At 39.9% G+C, this 13,239-nt stretch overlaps 1 protein-coding gene across 4 annotated transcripts in view; it reads right to left on the reverse strand.

The window, feature by feature from the left end:
- fat3a (FAT atypical cadherin 3a) overlaps window positions 1-4,855 on the reverse strand; it is a 108,113-nt gene extending 103,258 nt beyond the window's left edge. For 3 of the 4 annotated variants that reach the window (XM_058413816.1, XM_058413815.1, XM_058413812.1), the window contains exon 1: window positions 4,522-4,855. The gene's annotated coding sequence lies outside the window, so the exon portion shown is untranslated. The remainder of the gene's footprint in view (window positions 1-4,521) is intronic. The other variant, XM_058413814.1, reaches the window with a different exon arrangement.
- Window positions 4,856-13,239: the final 8,384 nt, after the last annotated feature.

Raw genomic sequence — 13,239 nt, forward strand, 5'->3', positions numbered from 1 at the left:
CGGTGTGACGATTCACCGTGATAATTAAACGAGGAAAAAGCTCTACCGGTAATGTTTTTAAATGATATCATCTGAAAGAAAACTGCAGGCTTAAACATAGTATCAGTAACATTGCTAGAGTTTCACAAAGTCAGTAAACATTATAACAAATAAATAACTAATGGGTGTGAGAGTAGATTTGTATGATAGTGAATCATGATAATTAACCATTAAATATAGTATCTCTCAGGTAATTTTAGATTTTTTAGCATTTTGTATTCTTCGTTCTTTGACAAATTTACCAATTACAAAACATCAAAATGTCACAGAGATTTTAGTTCAATACAGTCATACCCCGCCCTACGTCGTCAATCGGTACCAAGAGTCGCGACTCACGGCGATTTTCGCCGTAAGTCAGAAATGCCCCTATAAAGTGCTGTATATGTTCCCTATAATGGCACTATGACACAATAGACAACGAAGTACTTACAACCCGCCCACATGTACTTATAACCCCCTAAAATTGTTATTGTTCCCTTAAATGTATATGTTCATATACAATTGAAATGTAATTATTGCACAGTATACATGAATAAATATAATACAAAATCAAAAATACTGTATGGTACTGTATAAATGCTGTACTGCGTGTACTGCAGTGTATTAAAGACTTAGCTTATAAAAAACATATTATTTACATAAGTATTTATTTAAAAAATCTCATTTTAATACATTAACAATGGTCATTTTACCTTAAACTTGACATCTCTTCTGCTTGGTGTACATGAAAAAGGTGGACTTGGAAGTGGCGAACTAGTTGTTTATTAGCTATTTTTCATTGTTAATCCCAGAGCACTCTGGCAAATCAGTACTAAATTAGCATTGACTATTACAACATAAAGCTAACTTCACCAAACTTATTAGCTTTTACTAAGTGTTTTGATCGATTCAAACTTACAATTATTCACTGTAGATTGTTAATAGTAACAATAGTTGTACAAATTTAACTAGCCAATTTTTGAGTTGCTAGTAAACTGCTTTATATCTTCTTCTTCTTTTGGATTTTCCCTTCAGGTGTCACCACAGCGAATTATCTCTCTCCACCTCTCCCTATCTTCTGCATCCTCAACACTTACACCCACTATCTTCATATCCTCATTTATTACATCCATATACCTCCTCTTTGGCCTTCCTCTTTGCCTCCTGCCTGGCAGCTCCATGTCCAACATTCTCCTACCAATATACTCACTCTCCCTCCTCTGAACATGTCCAAACCATCTTAATCTGGCCTCCCTAACTTTGTCCCCCAAACGTCCAACATGAGCTGTGCCTCTGATGTACTCGTTCCTAATCCTGTCCAACCCTGTCACTCCCAAAGAGAACCTCAAAATCTTCAGTTCTGCTACCTCCAGCTCTGACTCCTGTCTCTTCCTCAGTGTTACTCTATGGCCTCTAAACCATACAGCATGGCCGGTCTCACCACTGTCTTGTACACCTTCCCCTTGATTCTCTCTGATATTTTGCAGCTGTTTTGCAAAAATTTTACTGTTGCTAATTCATAAAAGTTTAAAAATTTTGATTAGGAATTCCTTTATAAAGACGTACATAATACAGCAGTACAAAACTAGCCTTCAAGATCTTCTGCTTGTATTTTTGGCTTCTGACTAAAGACGCATTTTTTTTCTTTTTCTTTTGCCTGTAAGTGTCGGAGTCACAAGCTAAATGAAATCCTGTACAGTTTAAAAATTAAAAAAGAAAAGCAGGACTAAACATATAAAAGAAAAAAAACCCAAATGAAAGGACACCTGAATATCTGAATGGAGCAGCTACGCTTACTTAGCTAGCAAATTGAAGTTTCATGACTGTGGTGTTAGATGATATTATAATGCCTTTGGTGTCAACACCTTGAAACTGTCTTAAGACAAGTGTGTGTCTCTGTCTGAGTCATCATCTGTGAAGACATGGTTCTGGATTAGTTAGATCTCGAGCGGCATTCCATCGAAAGGTTGGACTGTCCAAGGAAGACGTTAAGAGATTGCAGCAATTAATGATTTAATAGTGTGTGTTAGTAAGTGCTTGTATTCTGGTTTGTATGAAACAATGATTTTTTGACCCCATGCTCCAGACTACTGCACTGCTGGGAATATTTGTGTGTGTGTGTGTGTGTGTGACGGTGGCACACCAGATCGATAGCCATCAGCCCCACCGGCCAGACGAGGTCATCACCGAATCCACTTCACGCTCTTAGAGAACATCACTCAAGCCTCCACACACACACACAGTTGTTTGAGTAGAGATAGAGAGTCCACATTTGGACTAATCTGTTAACATAAGCACACTCTGTTTCTCTCTCTTTCTCACGCACACACACACACACATACACACATACACAAGAAAAAAAAGTTTTATTTGTGGGGACCTGCCAAATGTCCTCATAAGGTCACTCCTATCAGATATTTCTAACATTTTGGGTACATTTGGTCCCCATTAAGATATAAAAGCACATAATGGTAATGCTATCCTGTAGAGATCAGGGAATGGAAATTTAGCTACATAGAATAAATTTTGACAAAGCAAAGCACATACAAACCTCAAATCAAAACTCTGTTGAAAAACTCTGACAAGGAATCGCTACACAACCAAATTAGCATTCTCTATAATGATTTGATTCAAATATATACTTGTGTTCTTGAATTAACAGAAGTTTATTTTGTAATGATTACATTTAGCCAGCTTTTTTTTAGCGAGAATGCTGCCTCTTTGATACAGTAGCTGAATGTTTCATCAGGTCCTTATTAAATGTATGTATAGAGAATATGAAGGAAATATAAAATACTTCATCAGAAGTAAAAAAAAAAAAAGTGATTGACAAGCCATACGCACAAGGGACACACCCACAAGGGACACACCCACAAGGGACACACGTGCTTCATCATTTACAGTCAGTCAACTGAGTCTGTGGTTAAAAAAAGTTCACTCTAAAGTATAAAATGCCTTTATTTAAAAAAAAAAAATGCACAACACACACACACACACACAGACAAATGAAACAAAAACTTAGAGGAAGAAAATGGTGAGGCAGAGAGTGAGACAGGAGAGTGAGACAGATTAAGAGGTCTAAAGGGGCTCTTAAGTTGACACAGCATTCAAGTGCATTCCAGCTCAGACAGAACAAAAGCACACACACACACACACACAGACACACACACAAACAATAGCACAAACTCTAGGGGGATGCAACCGTCGCATCAGCAACCCCCTCCCCCAACACACACTTTTAAAAACTTTCACTCTCACAAACACACACGCGCACACACACACACACACACACACACACATACAGTCTAATGCTATGAGGTACCCAGAGAGCTCTGGCATTTGGCACAGACAGATGCTGAAAATCCACATACACACACTCCACACACACACACCACACACTAATACACACACGCTGAGTAGTTCTCACTGAGTAGCTGTGGGGGAGGGACTTCTTAACGGAAGCTGCATCTTTGAAAAATGTCCTCCTCTCTCTCTCTCTCTCTCTCTCTCTCTCTCTCTCTCACTCTCTCACTCTCTCTCTCACTTACACACACACACACACACAGAGTGTACATCACATAAAGAACATACAGAAGTGAACAGGTGGTAGTATCAAATAACTTTGGTGGACAGCTGTTTGGAGGCCTGACAACTGTAGTGTGTGTGTGTGTGTGTGTGTGTGTGTGACCATCCTCTTCCACAGACAAAACATCCCTTACCCATCTACCCTCCCTCCCTCCCTCTCTCCCTCCTTCTCATATCTATGTATTATTGAGACCCTGGGTTCTTATGACACACCAAGACCTAAAGCCTACAAACACACATCTGAAACTTTTGGCTGTTGCACAAAGAATATTTGTTACCCTAAGACTGCGAGACTCACATACACACTCTTTCTCACACACATACACAGAGTTCCAGTATACCAGGATACCAAATTTATCTGGTTGCGGGACACGTCTGTGTGTGCGCGTGTGTGTAAGCATGTGTCTAGGTTTACTGCGCAAAAGAGTGGTGCTGCTGCTTGCGTGTGTGTGTTCGTTCTCTACAGGGATTTTGGCAGGTGAATCTCTCTCTCTCTCTCTCTCTCTCTCTCTCTCTCGCTCTCTCTCTCTCTCACACACACACACACACACACCACTGACTGGACAAATGACCAGGCGTTATAATAACTGATTATTCAGGGAGCTGCGCGAAGCGCACACCGCCTCAGCCTCTTCTCATCGCGTTCGCACCCTCTCACTGCAGCAGTGCCTCCAACAGAACCGGCCCGTTCCACACACACGTACGCACGCACGCACGCACACACACACACACACACACACTACCTCTGCCCTACGCTTATCTCCGCCAAACTCTTGTATACAGGATGCTCACGCCGTCTCTTTGCAGGACCCGGCCAAACTTCCCACCAAACCCGCCGAATTTACCGCAGCGACAGAAACCCACGCGCCCACACACACACACACACACACACACAGGGACTGACGTTAGCGCACCTACCTCGTTTTCCTCGTTTCTCTCTTTCTCCCTCTTTCGGTCTTTCCCTCTCTCGATATAAATCCCGCTGCACGAGCGTCCAGCTGCGGCACGACTTCTTTCGGTCCCTATCCCGTTCAGGACATCAGCAGCGTCCCGAGAAAGCTCCTGCACAGCGACGTGCAAAGCGCAGCGCGCTCACACACACATACATACACACACACACACTGCATGCACAAACACACACTTACACACACACACACACATATAGAGAAGGGCGCAATCCTGTCTGTCTCACCCTCTCCAGTTCTCTCTCATAGTGTGTGTATGTCTATGTGCTGAAGCGCGCACACGGCCGGTGGAAAGAGGAGGGGGTAGGGGGTGTGAGGGGGAGCAGGTTGGTTGTTCAGTCACTGATGTTCGAGCGCGAGCAGAGCGCAACCTACCGGACGCAGGGGGAGACTCAACTGCGTACTGCATGCAGTTTGCGCGCGCTCGACCTCACGCGTCCACCTTTCATTTCATGTACCTTGTTACGTCTTTTCCCCTCCAACATGCGGTTCACAGAAGGGTCTGTTTGTGAATTCGTGCATTAATAGACGCGCACGAACACGCGCCGTCTCAGACAGAAGTCAGTCTCGTCGCTCCGTGGGTCTCGGGCTCAGGCGCGCGGCCGTGAGAGAGAGAGAGAGAGAGAGAGAGAGAGAGAGAAACAGAAAAGTGTGTGTGAAAGGAGAAATGGGAGGAAAGAGAGACTTTAGAAAAATCCAGATCTTTTGAAATTTTAGTTACTGATTCATTCATTCAACATAAATGAGCACTTTATCCTTATCAAGAGGAAGGTATCAGGAATACGGTACACAAGGTGGAAACACACCCTGGATAGGATGCCAGTCCCATGTAAGACCTCACCCTCACCCCACACACACACCCCTAAGGGGCAATTTAGTGCTGCCAATTCACTTATAGGTATAGGAGGCAATCGGAAAAGCAGAACAAACAGGAAGTCCATGAGCAATTCTGAAATTCTGCAAGGACAGTAACCCAAGTCCAGGATTGAACCGAGACCCTGTGAACTGTGAGGCAACAGGCAATAACTATATTACTAAACCACCACCATGCTACATCCCAAAAATAAAATTCACGTCATTTCAAAAATTAAAATGACTTCATATTCCATCATCTTTTTTTCCTGAGAGGAATCAGATACGACTGAATACATGCAAAAAAAAAAAATATTGTATACATCATACGTTTCATACCATTTCCAAGTCTTTGATTAGCATCTGTGATCTGCAGAAGGCAATCTGCCTCATGCCTCAGGCAACTCACTTCTTTCTTGCTTTTCACCTCGCAAACTCATCCAGTGAGTCACCAGATTCCAGCTGTTTAACAAACTGACTCAACAACCAGCAGCAAACAGATGTGGAGTCTACATTGAAAATGTTTTTTTTTTTAATTCGTTAACTGGTTAACTCCAGTTAATAATGTTCAAGTTTGTAAAATAGTATGTTAATAGGCTAGCATGGTGATTCAACTACACCTCTGATACTTAAACCCTTTTCTTTTTTTTTTCTACGCTGTCATAATTCGAAAACGGTCCAGATTCACTAAATACAGAATTGTTTGCTTATGAATATAAATAATATCGTTGTATAAATACTGATTCAGTGGTAATGTCGAATTAAAGCACTGCCTTAAGTATTCATATCATTATCTGTCTTTAGCTTTCACACTAGCAAGTGACAAACTTGCTTTTTTTTGTTTTTATTCACAATCTTATGCAAATTAGGATGTTCAACCAAGGTCTTAGAAGATTTAGAGCTTAGCTGAAAAAACATTACCATTTTCTTGTTAGCATACATGAAAATCCGTCAGAATGTATAATAAATACAATATGGTATTCCACAAGGTTCTATGTTAGGACTATTATTCGCCCTTCTCTATATCCCACACCTCCACAGCATGGAGTTCTTGCACATTTTCTCCCCAAGTCTGTGTGGATTTCCGTCTTGTTTGCGAAAATGCTCCGGTAGCTAAATCGACTACTCTGGATTAGCTTCTAGGTGTAATTTGTGTGTTCCTGCCTTGCTCTTGGCTCTGGTTCCATCATAACTCTTACAGAAAATGAGTGGAAGAGTGTATAAAAGACAAAGAGTGAGAGAATTTAGGCGTTGAGGGGAAAAAACATCCAGAGAAAACAGAATGTGGATGTCAGTAGAAAAAGAGATAGGAAAAAGAATATAAAAAGAACAGAAAGAAATAAAAAGGCTTTCTGTTCCATGTCTGTGGCATGTGGCATCAGCAGCAGCAGGTTGCTGTTCAACACTTTTCTCCTGAGCGCAAGAGTACCACGAGACATCTGTTCATTACTTACACACACACTTCATGACTGAACACAACGCATGTGTGAGAGAGAGAGAAAGCTGGAAGCTAAATAAAGACTCAGAGGAAACTTATTACTCTGGTTTCACCCAGACGCCTTCAGAAAGCATATTTCATATTTTACGCTGTCATTATTGTTGTTTATAATGTCATATTTCACAGTTATGATAATGGAGACTCCAGCTCAAGACCCGAAACAAAACATGAGGAGCAAAGGCAACACTAGTGGCAACACCAGTGGCATCGCTCTGTCAAAAGGAATCATATGGGAAAAAAAAATTCATAATCGGATATAAAAATCTAATGGTGAACCAAAGCATGCTGCGTTGATTAAATCTGAAGCTACAGTGTCAAATGAATAGCTACAGTGTTAGTTTACACGCCTAAAAAGTGGGCGTGTTGCAGGTGATTTAGAAATAAAAAAGGCTCATTTATCAAACCGAATACGGACGAATTGAATGTAAATCATTCACAGGAGCAATTATGCTAGATACAAGTCATTTATAAAAATCCAGTCAGTTCAGAAAAGGTTTTTATATTAAAAAAAATTATCTATTAACCTATACAAGAAACCTAAAATGTTAGCCAAGCTGCTTTGCTGTAGGGGAATTTTGGATCGGAAAACACAGTCAGGTGTTCCTGCTTTATGGAGACGTGTGTATATTCCAGTGTTTTCAGCCCAAGTTGCTTCTGCTATTTTTAGATTTTTGGGTTGGACCAGACAAGCAATGCAGGTGGTGTCCTCACTGATTTATAAACAACACACACACACACACACACACACACACACATGACTTTGTACTTGTGTAGAAAGTTATTTATTATATTAAGTCATCATTTGAGTAAACATTGATCTTATTTAGATACTGAGGCATAATCTTGTTAAATATTTTCATTAATCATTTTTACTTTAGTTTACAGTTGCTGGAAATATAAATACGTATATGGATCCTATTCCTCTGTCACAAATTTGTCTCTGAAATAAACTTTAAGCTGCAGGAAACTGTGTTGCTAACTCAAGCTATTTGCATTGACCCCACCCTGCATTTTCACTTAAGTCCAAATCACTCCAAAGTTTCAAATTTATTAAAAGGCACAAAAATGCATGCACAGGTTTTTAGGGACATGTTGTTAAATTAAAAGGGACGGTTCAAAATGAATATTTCCTTCAATCCATCCATTTTCTATACCCGCTTTATTCTTAATTAGGCCCAGCACACATTGGGCGAAAGGCAGGGTTTCACACATATAGACAGACAACCACACACTCACTCCTATGGGCAATTTAGAATTACCGATCAACCTAATGTACATGTTTTTGGACTGTGGGAGGAAACCGGAGTACCCAGAGTAAACCCACACAGGCACGGGGAGAACATGCAAACTCCACACAGAAAGGCCCCTGCCTGTTCGAACCCAGGACCTTCCTTGCTGTGAGGCAACAGTGCTAACCACTAAGCCACCATGCTGCCCCAATTAATATTTAACATTATCAAATTAACAAAGTGAATTAACACCTACTATGTTGCATTAACACTTACACTGATGAATCCCCAGTCCTGAGAGTTGATTCTCAGAGCAGGAGTTACTTAAAACAATAAAAAATAAATTTGAATTAAAGCTAAAGTTGTTTAAAATACTGTAAATTGCCATGTTAAAAAAGGACTAAAGGACCAACTGATGTTCTTCTTTAAAGGCTAGTATACTAGTATAATAATGGTCCAATAATATTAACGGACCAATCAGAGCTCGTCATGAAATATGTAACATGAACATGACAAATCAGAGCTCAGGATTTTAAACACTGTGTAATATTGACAAACCATTTGAAGTCAGTTTTTAACAGTCTGTAAGATTAACTGACCAGTCACATAAGATATTATAACAACTGATTGTATTACAGGATGACATCAGAGACGTGATCATTATTTCCAAGCAGTGGCCTAGAACTCTCTGTGTGTGTGTGTGTGATGAACTGTTATGCATAGAGAGTGCTGCAGAGCTCTAAGCAGCATGCTTTGTTTATATTCTGATGGTCTGTGTGTGTGTGTGTGTGTGTGTGTGTGTGGGCCCGACAGCCTCGTTCTTTCAATAAGATTCTGAGCATGTTTGAAGTCTGTGCCACATTTCATCTAACACTCTCGAGTGCATGCACAAAAGCACGTGTGCTCACACACACACACCAATCAGGTTTTATTCTTGTGGTCTCATTTAATTTGTGTATTCAGCATTTGCTGAGCAGCCTTCATATCAGATGCACATACATCAGACTACGGTTCCATCCCAAACCGCATATTAGTGTGCTAAGTAGGGTGTCAGAATGGCATGCTGCTTCTGTTTGACAAATTCTATCACTCAAATGATTCTGTTATGTAAACCTAAATATAACACCAACTTTAACCCCAATGACCAAAGGGAAAAAGTTTTCTAAAGCTGCGTTTTTTTCTGGGGACCAGCGCCACAAGATCAAGTCTGACAGATATTCCTATCCTTGTGAGGACATTTTATCCCCAACAAGATATAAAACTATAGACACACACACGCAGAAAGAGAATCAGGTATTCCTGCTTTATGGGGACATCTGTGGAAACCTGAGAGTTAAGTGTTTGCTATTTTTAGATTTTTGGTTTGGACCAGACAAGCAATGCAGGTGGTGTCCTCACTGATTTATAAACAACACACACACACACACAGAATCTGGTATTCCTTCTTTTATGGGGACATTTATGGAAACCTGGAAACCTTTTGAGTGTTTTCTGCCCAAGCTGCTTTTGCTATTTTAGATTTTTGGGTTGGAACAAAAAATCAATGCAGGTTGTGAACTCACTGATTTATAAACACCACACACACACACACACACAGTTGAGACCTTGTACTTGCGTTATTCATTTATCTTTGCAAACACCGTTTATATACAAAGCTCTTGATAAATGGGGTCAATTACAGTACGTGTGTATTGTGGGGGGAATCGTAGAGAATGAACACCTTATGTTTCTAATGTTTTATGTAAGAAATAAAGGCATGCTTGTCATCTCGTAGATCACTAACTAGCAGAGCCGAGTCTCTGCCCTAACTCATCACAACTGCATCGTAGAGCTGCATTAAATTCAAGGACTTTCAGTCCAGCATTTATACCAACGGCTCCAGATTTCTCATTAATGTAATGCTACAAAATAGAAAAATATTTTTCTTAATAATGCCATTATAAGCAATAACAGTGTCCACCTGCAACATCAGTGCAAATAATACACAGTAGAATAATAACATAGAGCACCAAGCAACAAATTAGTGCCAAAATTAAACACATCACAAACATTTAAATAGAAAAATCTATTAAAGCTGGTTAAACATGGGGTATAAGTTAATTAGGCATAAAGGGAAGAATTTCACACAAGTAAGAGCTCTGCCATCTCCAATTAATTAGGAAATCTGAAATTTGTCTTTGAATCTACACATATTCAGTAAATCTTCTAATAATGTTGTTGTTGATCTTTCGGCTGCTCCCTACATGTGCAAGGGGTTGCCACGGTGGACCAACTGGTCCGCACAACAACTTACATAAAATAAAATTGTAAAATTAAACCAACAAAAAAAAGAAAAAAGAAAACATAGTACGAATATAAAAGGTGTACAAAGTACATACAGTGGTTATGCTTCTGATAAAATGCTTCTCTTTACACATTTTATTATCGGCCTCAGCTTGAAAAGTGAAAAGTCAAATTTTTTAGAACTATTACCTGAATTTTGTAGAACATATCGTATGGAGCTAGCGCGGCCTCTACTTTGTAAACTGGAAGAGATGCAAGGAAAATCGGACCTTTCGAACAAAGGAGTGTCACAAAGTTTAAATTGTAGTTTTCTTTGGTTGAAATTGTACACACCATAAACAATACACAAAAATCTATCCTTAACACACATCGACGTTATACACGGTGCATCATATCAGAGGGCTTTTTCTGTTTTTACATCATGTAAAAACGTGTATTTTTTCCGTGAGATCACTGCTCAAAACCTACTCTGCAAGACGATCAGTAGCATCCTGGTGCAAATCTATTAAAGGCTTCATAAACCAGGCGAGGAATCTTAAAATCAATTGGTGAATCAATCGCAGTTGACACAGTTCAGAATGCTTTATGCATGTTCTCTTTGGTTTGCTTTCAAGACTTTTCGGTCTGGGCTGCTTTTTTTTTTTTTTAATCTGTCACATTTTTCTTTGAATTAAAAGTTTGTATATTTTTAGGTTAAAGTATCAAACTTGATTCTTTTTGGAAGACTTTGTGAACTACTTTTATGAGGAATAAACCCCCAGTAATATCCTTTTGCAGTATATTTTATTGTTGTCCATATAGAGCCTGATTAAATAATCATCCAGGAAAATCAGGGCTAATAGTGTGTAGTGTGCACTTCTCTCATCAAAGTACAGTTATCAGGGGAAATCTGAAGAGCATTCTGATACTCACACGCTCTCTCGCTCTCTCCGTGACTAATTCAATTTAATTAACTTTAACTCGTTGTAATGCGCTCTCTCTCTCTACCGCAGTGCAACAGATTAGCGGAAAATCTCATTTACACACTTTCCCCCTCAACCCAAGTGTACTACTAAGGTTGGCTACTTAAGGCAAGATGGCATTGAGGTGCGTCTGTGGTTCAATCATCTGGATGACTTTTAAAAGCAGTAGACATTTGCTGTTGCTATAATCTGGTACGTTAAGATCGAGCCATAAAACTGAGCAGCTGTTGTATAAATATAAAAGGTTTTATTCACAATTTTATTTTGGATGAACAGTTTAACAAGATTTTGGGATTAATGCCAGCTAGCTAGTTTAAAAAAAATCAATCAAAAAAAAAAAAAAAAACACTTATTGACTTCCACACTGTTTGTTGAAACTAGCTAGCTGGCACTAATTCACTAATTCATGTTTAAATGAGAATTTAAGCTTAGAGGTGATAAGAAGTACCTTTACGTATGTAACATCTCCAGCTTTTCTAGACACAATCTCCAAAACGATTTAAAGACGCTAGTTGGATTTTTACTTTGGATATTTTTACTTGTTATGCAAAAACTAAATCCCACATACTGTACCTCGTAGCTGAAACTGATGGCAAACGATAACAATAATAATCATGTATAATTTGAACTAGCTAACTAGCTTGCAGTTATTAAATTATGCTAGCTTTAATTTTTTTTTTAGCTTAGTCAAACACCAAAATATGGAATCAGGCAACACTTTACAGAGTTAACATGCTAGTTGTCTAGCTAATTAATGTTTTTGTGTGCTGCTGTTTCTAGAAATAGTTGTATAGTCGTATAGCCATATATAGCTGTCACACTCAGTCGTATAGCCATATATAGATGTCACACTCAGTCGTATAGCTATATACAGCTTCTAAAACGAATTAGTGTAGCAGAAATTAAATATCACTTATTAAAGTTGATAACTGATAGGGGAATGAAAGAAACGTCGCACCTCACGCACAATAGGATTGGTACGAAGATTTGACCAACTGTCGCTTGTCACATGCACGTTTTATCATTTGCTAGGTTTCTGAGGCAGCGAAACAGCTGCAGTTATTCAGATTGGTGGTTTTGACAATTCATCTTCTATCTGCTGTTTGATGATGTCATAATGGGCACTATGCTAGTGGACAGCACCTGAACCTCGGTGTGTTTTTGTGTGTGGTCTAGACTCATTGAGCAAATGCAACAGCATGCCCTTCTGTCACCCAATTCAAATGCCAAGGCTGGTATTTTCACACACACACACACAGGAGCAGAGTGATGGGTGATGGGATTGGCAGTGCTGACTAATGAGGGCACAGTGTTATGCTCTCAAATAAGGTGTTAAAACACACACACATACACACACACCCCTATCCGGCTATCCGGACATGAAGCACCTGCAAGGGAGTTCCCCCTTTTTCCCTGGGATTCCCTTTGACCATCTTGCAATCTTTTTCCTCCCACTATCTATTCTCATCCCCCATATTGCTTCGCATGGTCTCCTTTACACTCCTCTTTTCTCCCCTCCCCCAATTCTCTCTCTCTCTCTCTTTCACACTTCTGACACCATGGGTGTGTTAATATCTATCAGCCTCCTTAACCTCCACTCTCTCTCCATTTCCCTCCCCCATCTCTCTCTCTCTCCTCATTGGCATTCTCACACACTCAGCTTCCTCGAAACCTCATGGGAAATATCGCACTTACCTGCTCCTGCGGAATTGTGGGTAATGGTACACTCATTTCCCTCCAAAATACCTCCCATCTGTGTGTGTCTGTGTGTGTGTGTGTGTGTGTGTGTGTGTGTGTGTGTGTGTGGTGCGCTTTCTGGGCATGGAGCAAAACATCGTTAGAATAAT

Source organism: Hemibagrus wyckioides, linkage group LG17 (genome assembly GCF_019097595.1).
Source record: "Hemibagrus wyckioides isolate EC202008001 linkage group LG17, SWU_Hwy_1.0, whole genome shotgun sequence".
Taxonomy (NCBI): domain Eukaryota; kingdom Metazoa; phylum Chordata; class Actinopteri; order Siluriformes; family Bagridae; genus Hemibagrus; species Hemibagrus wyckioides.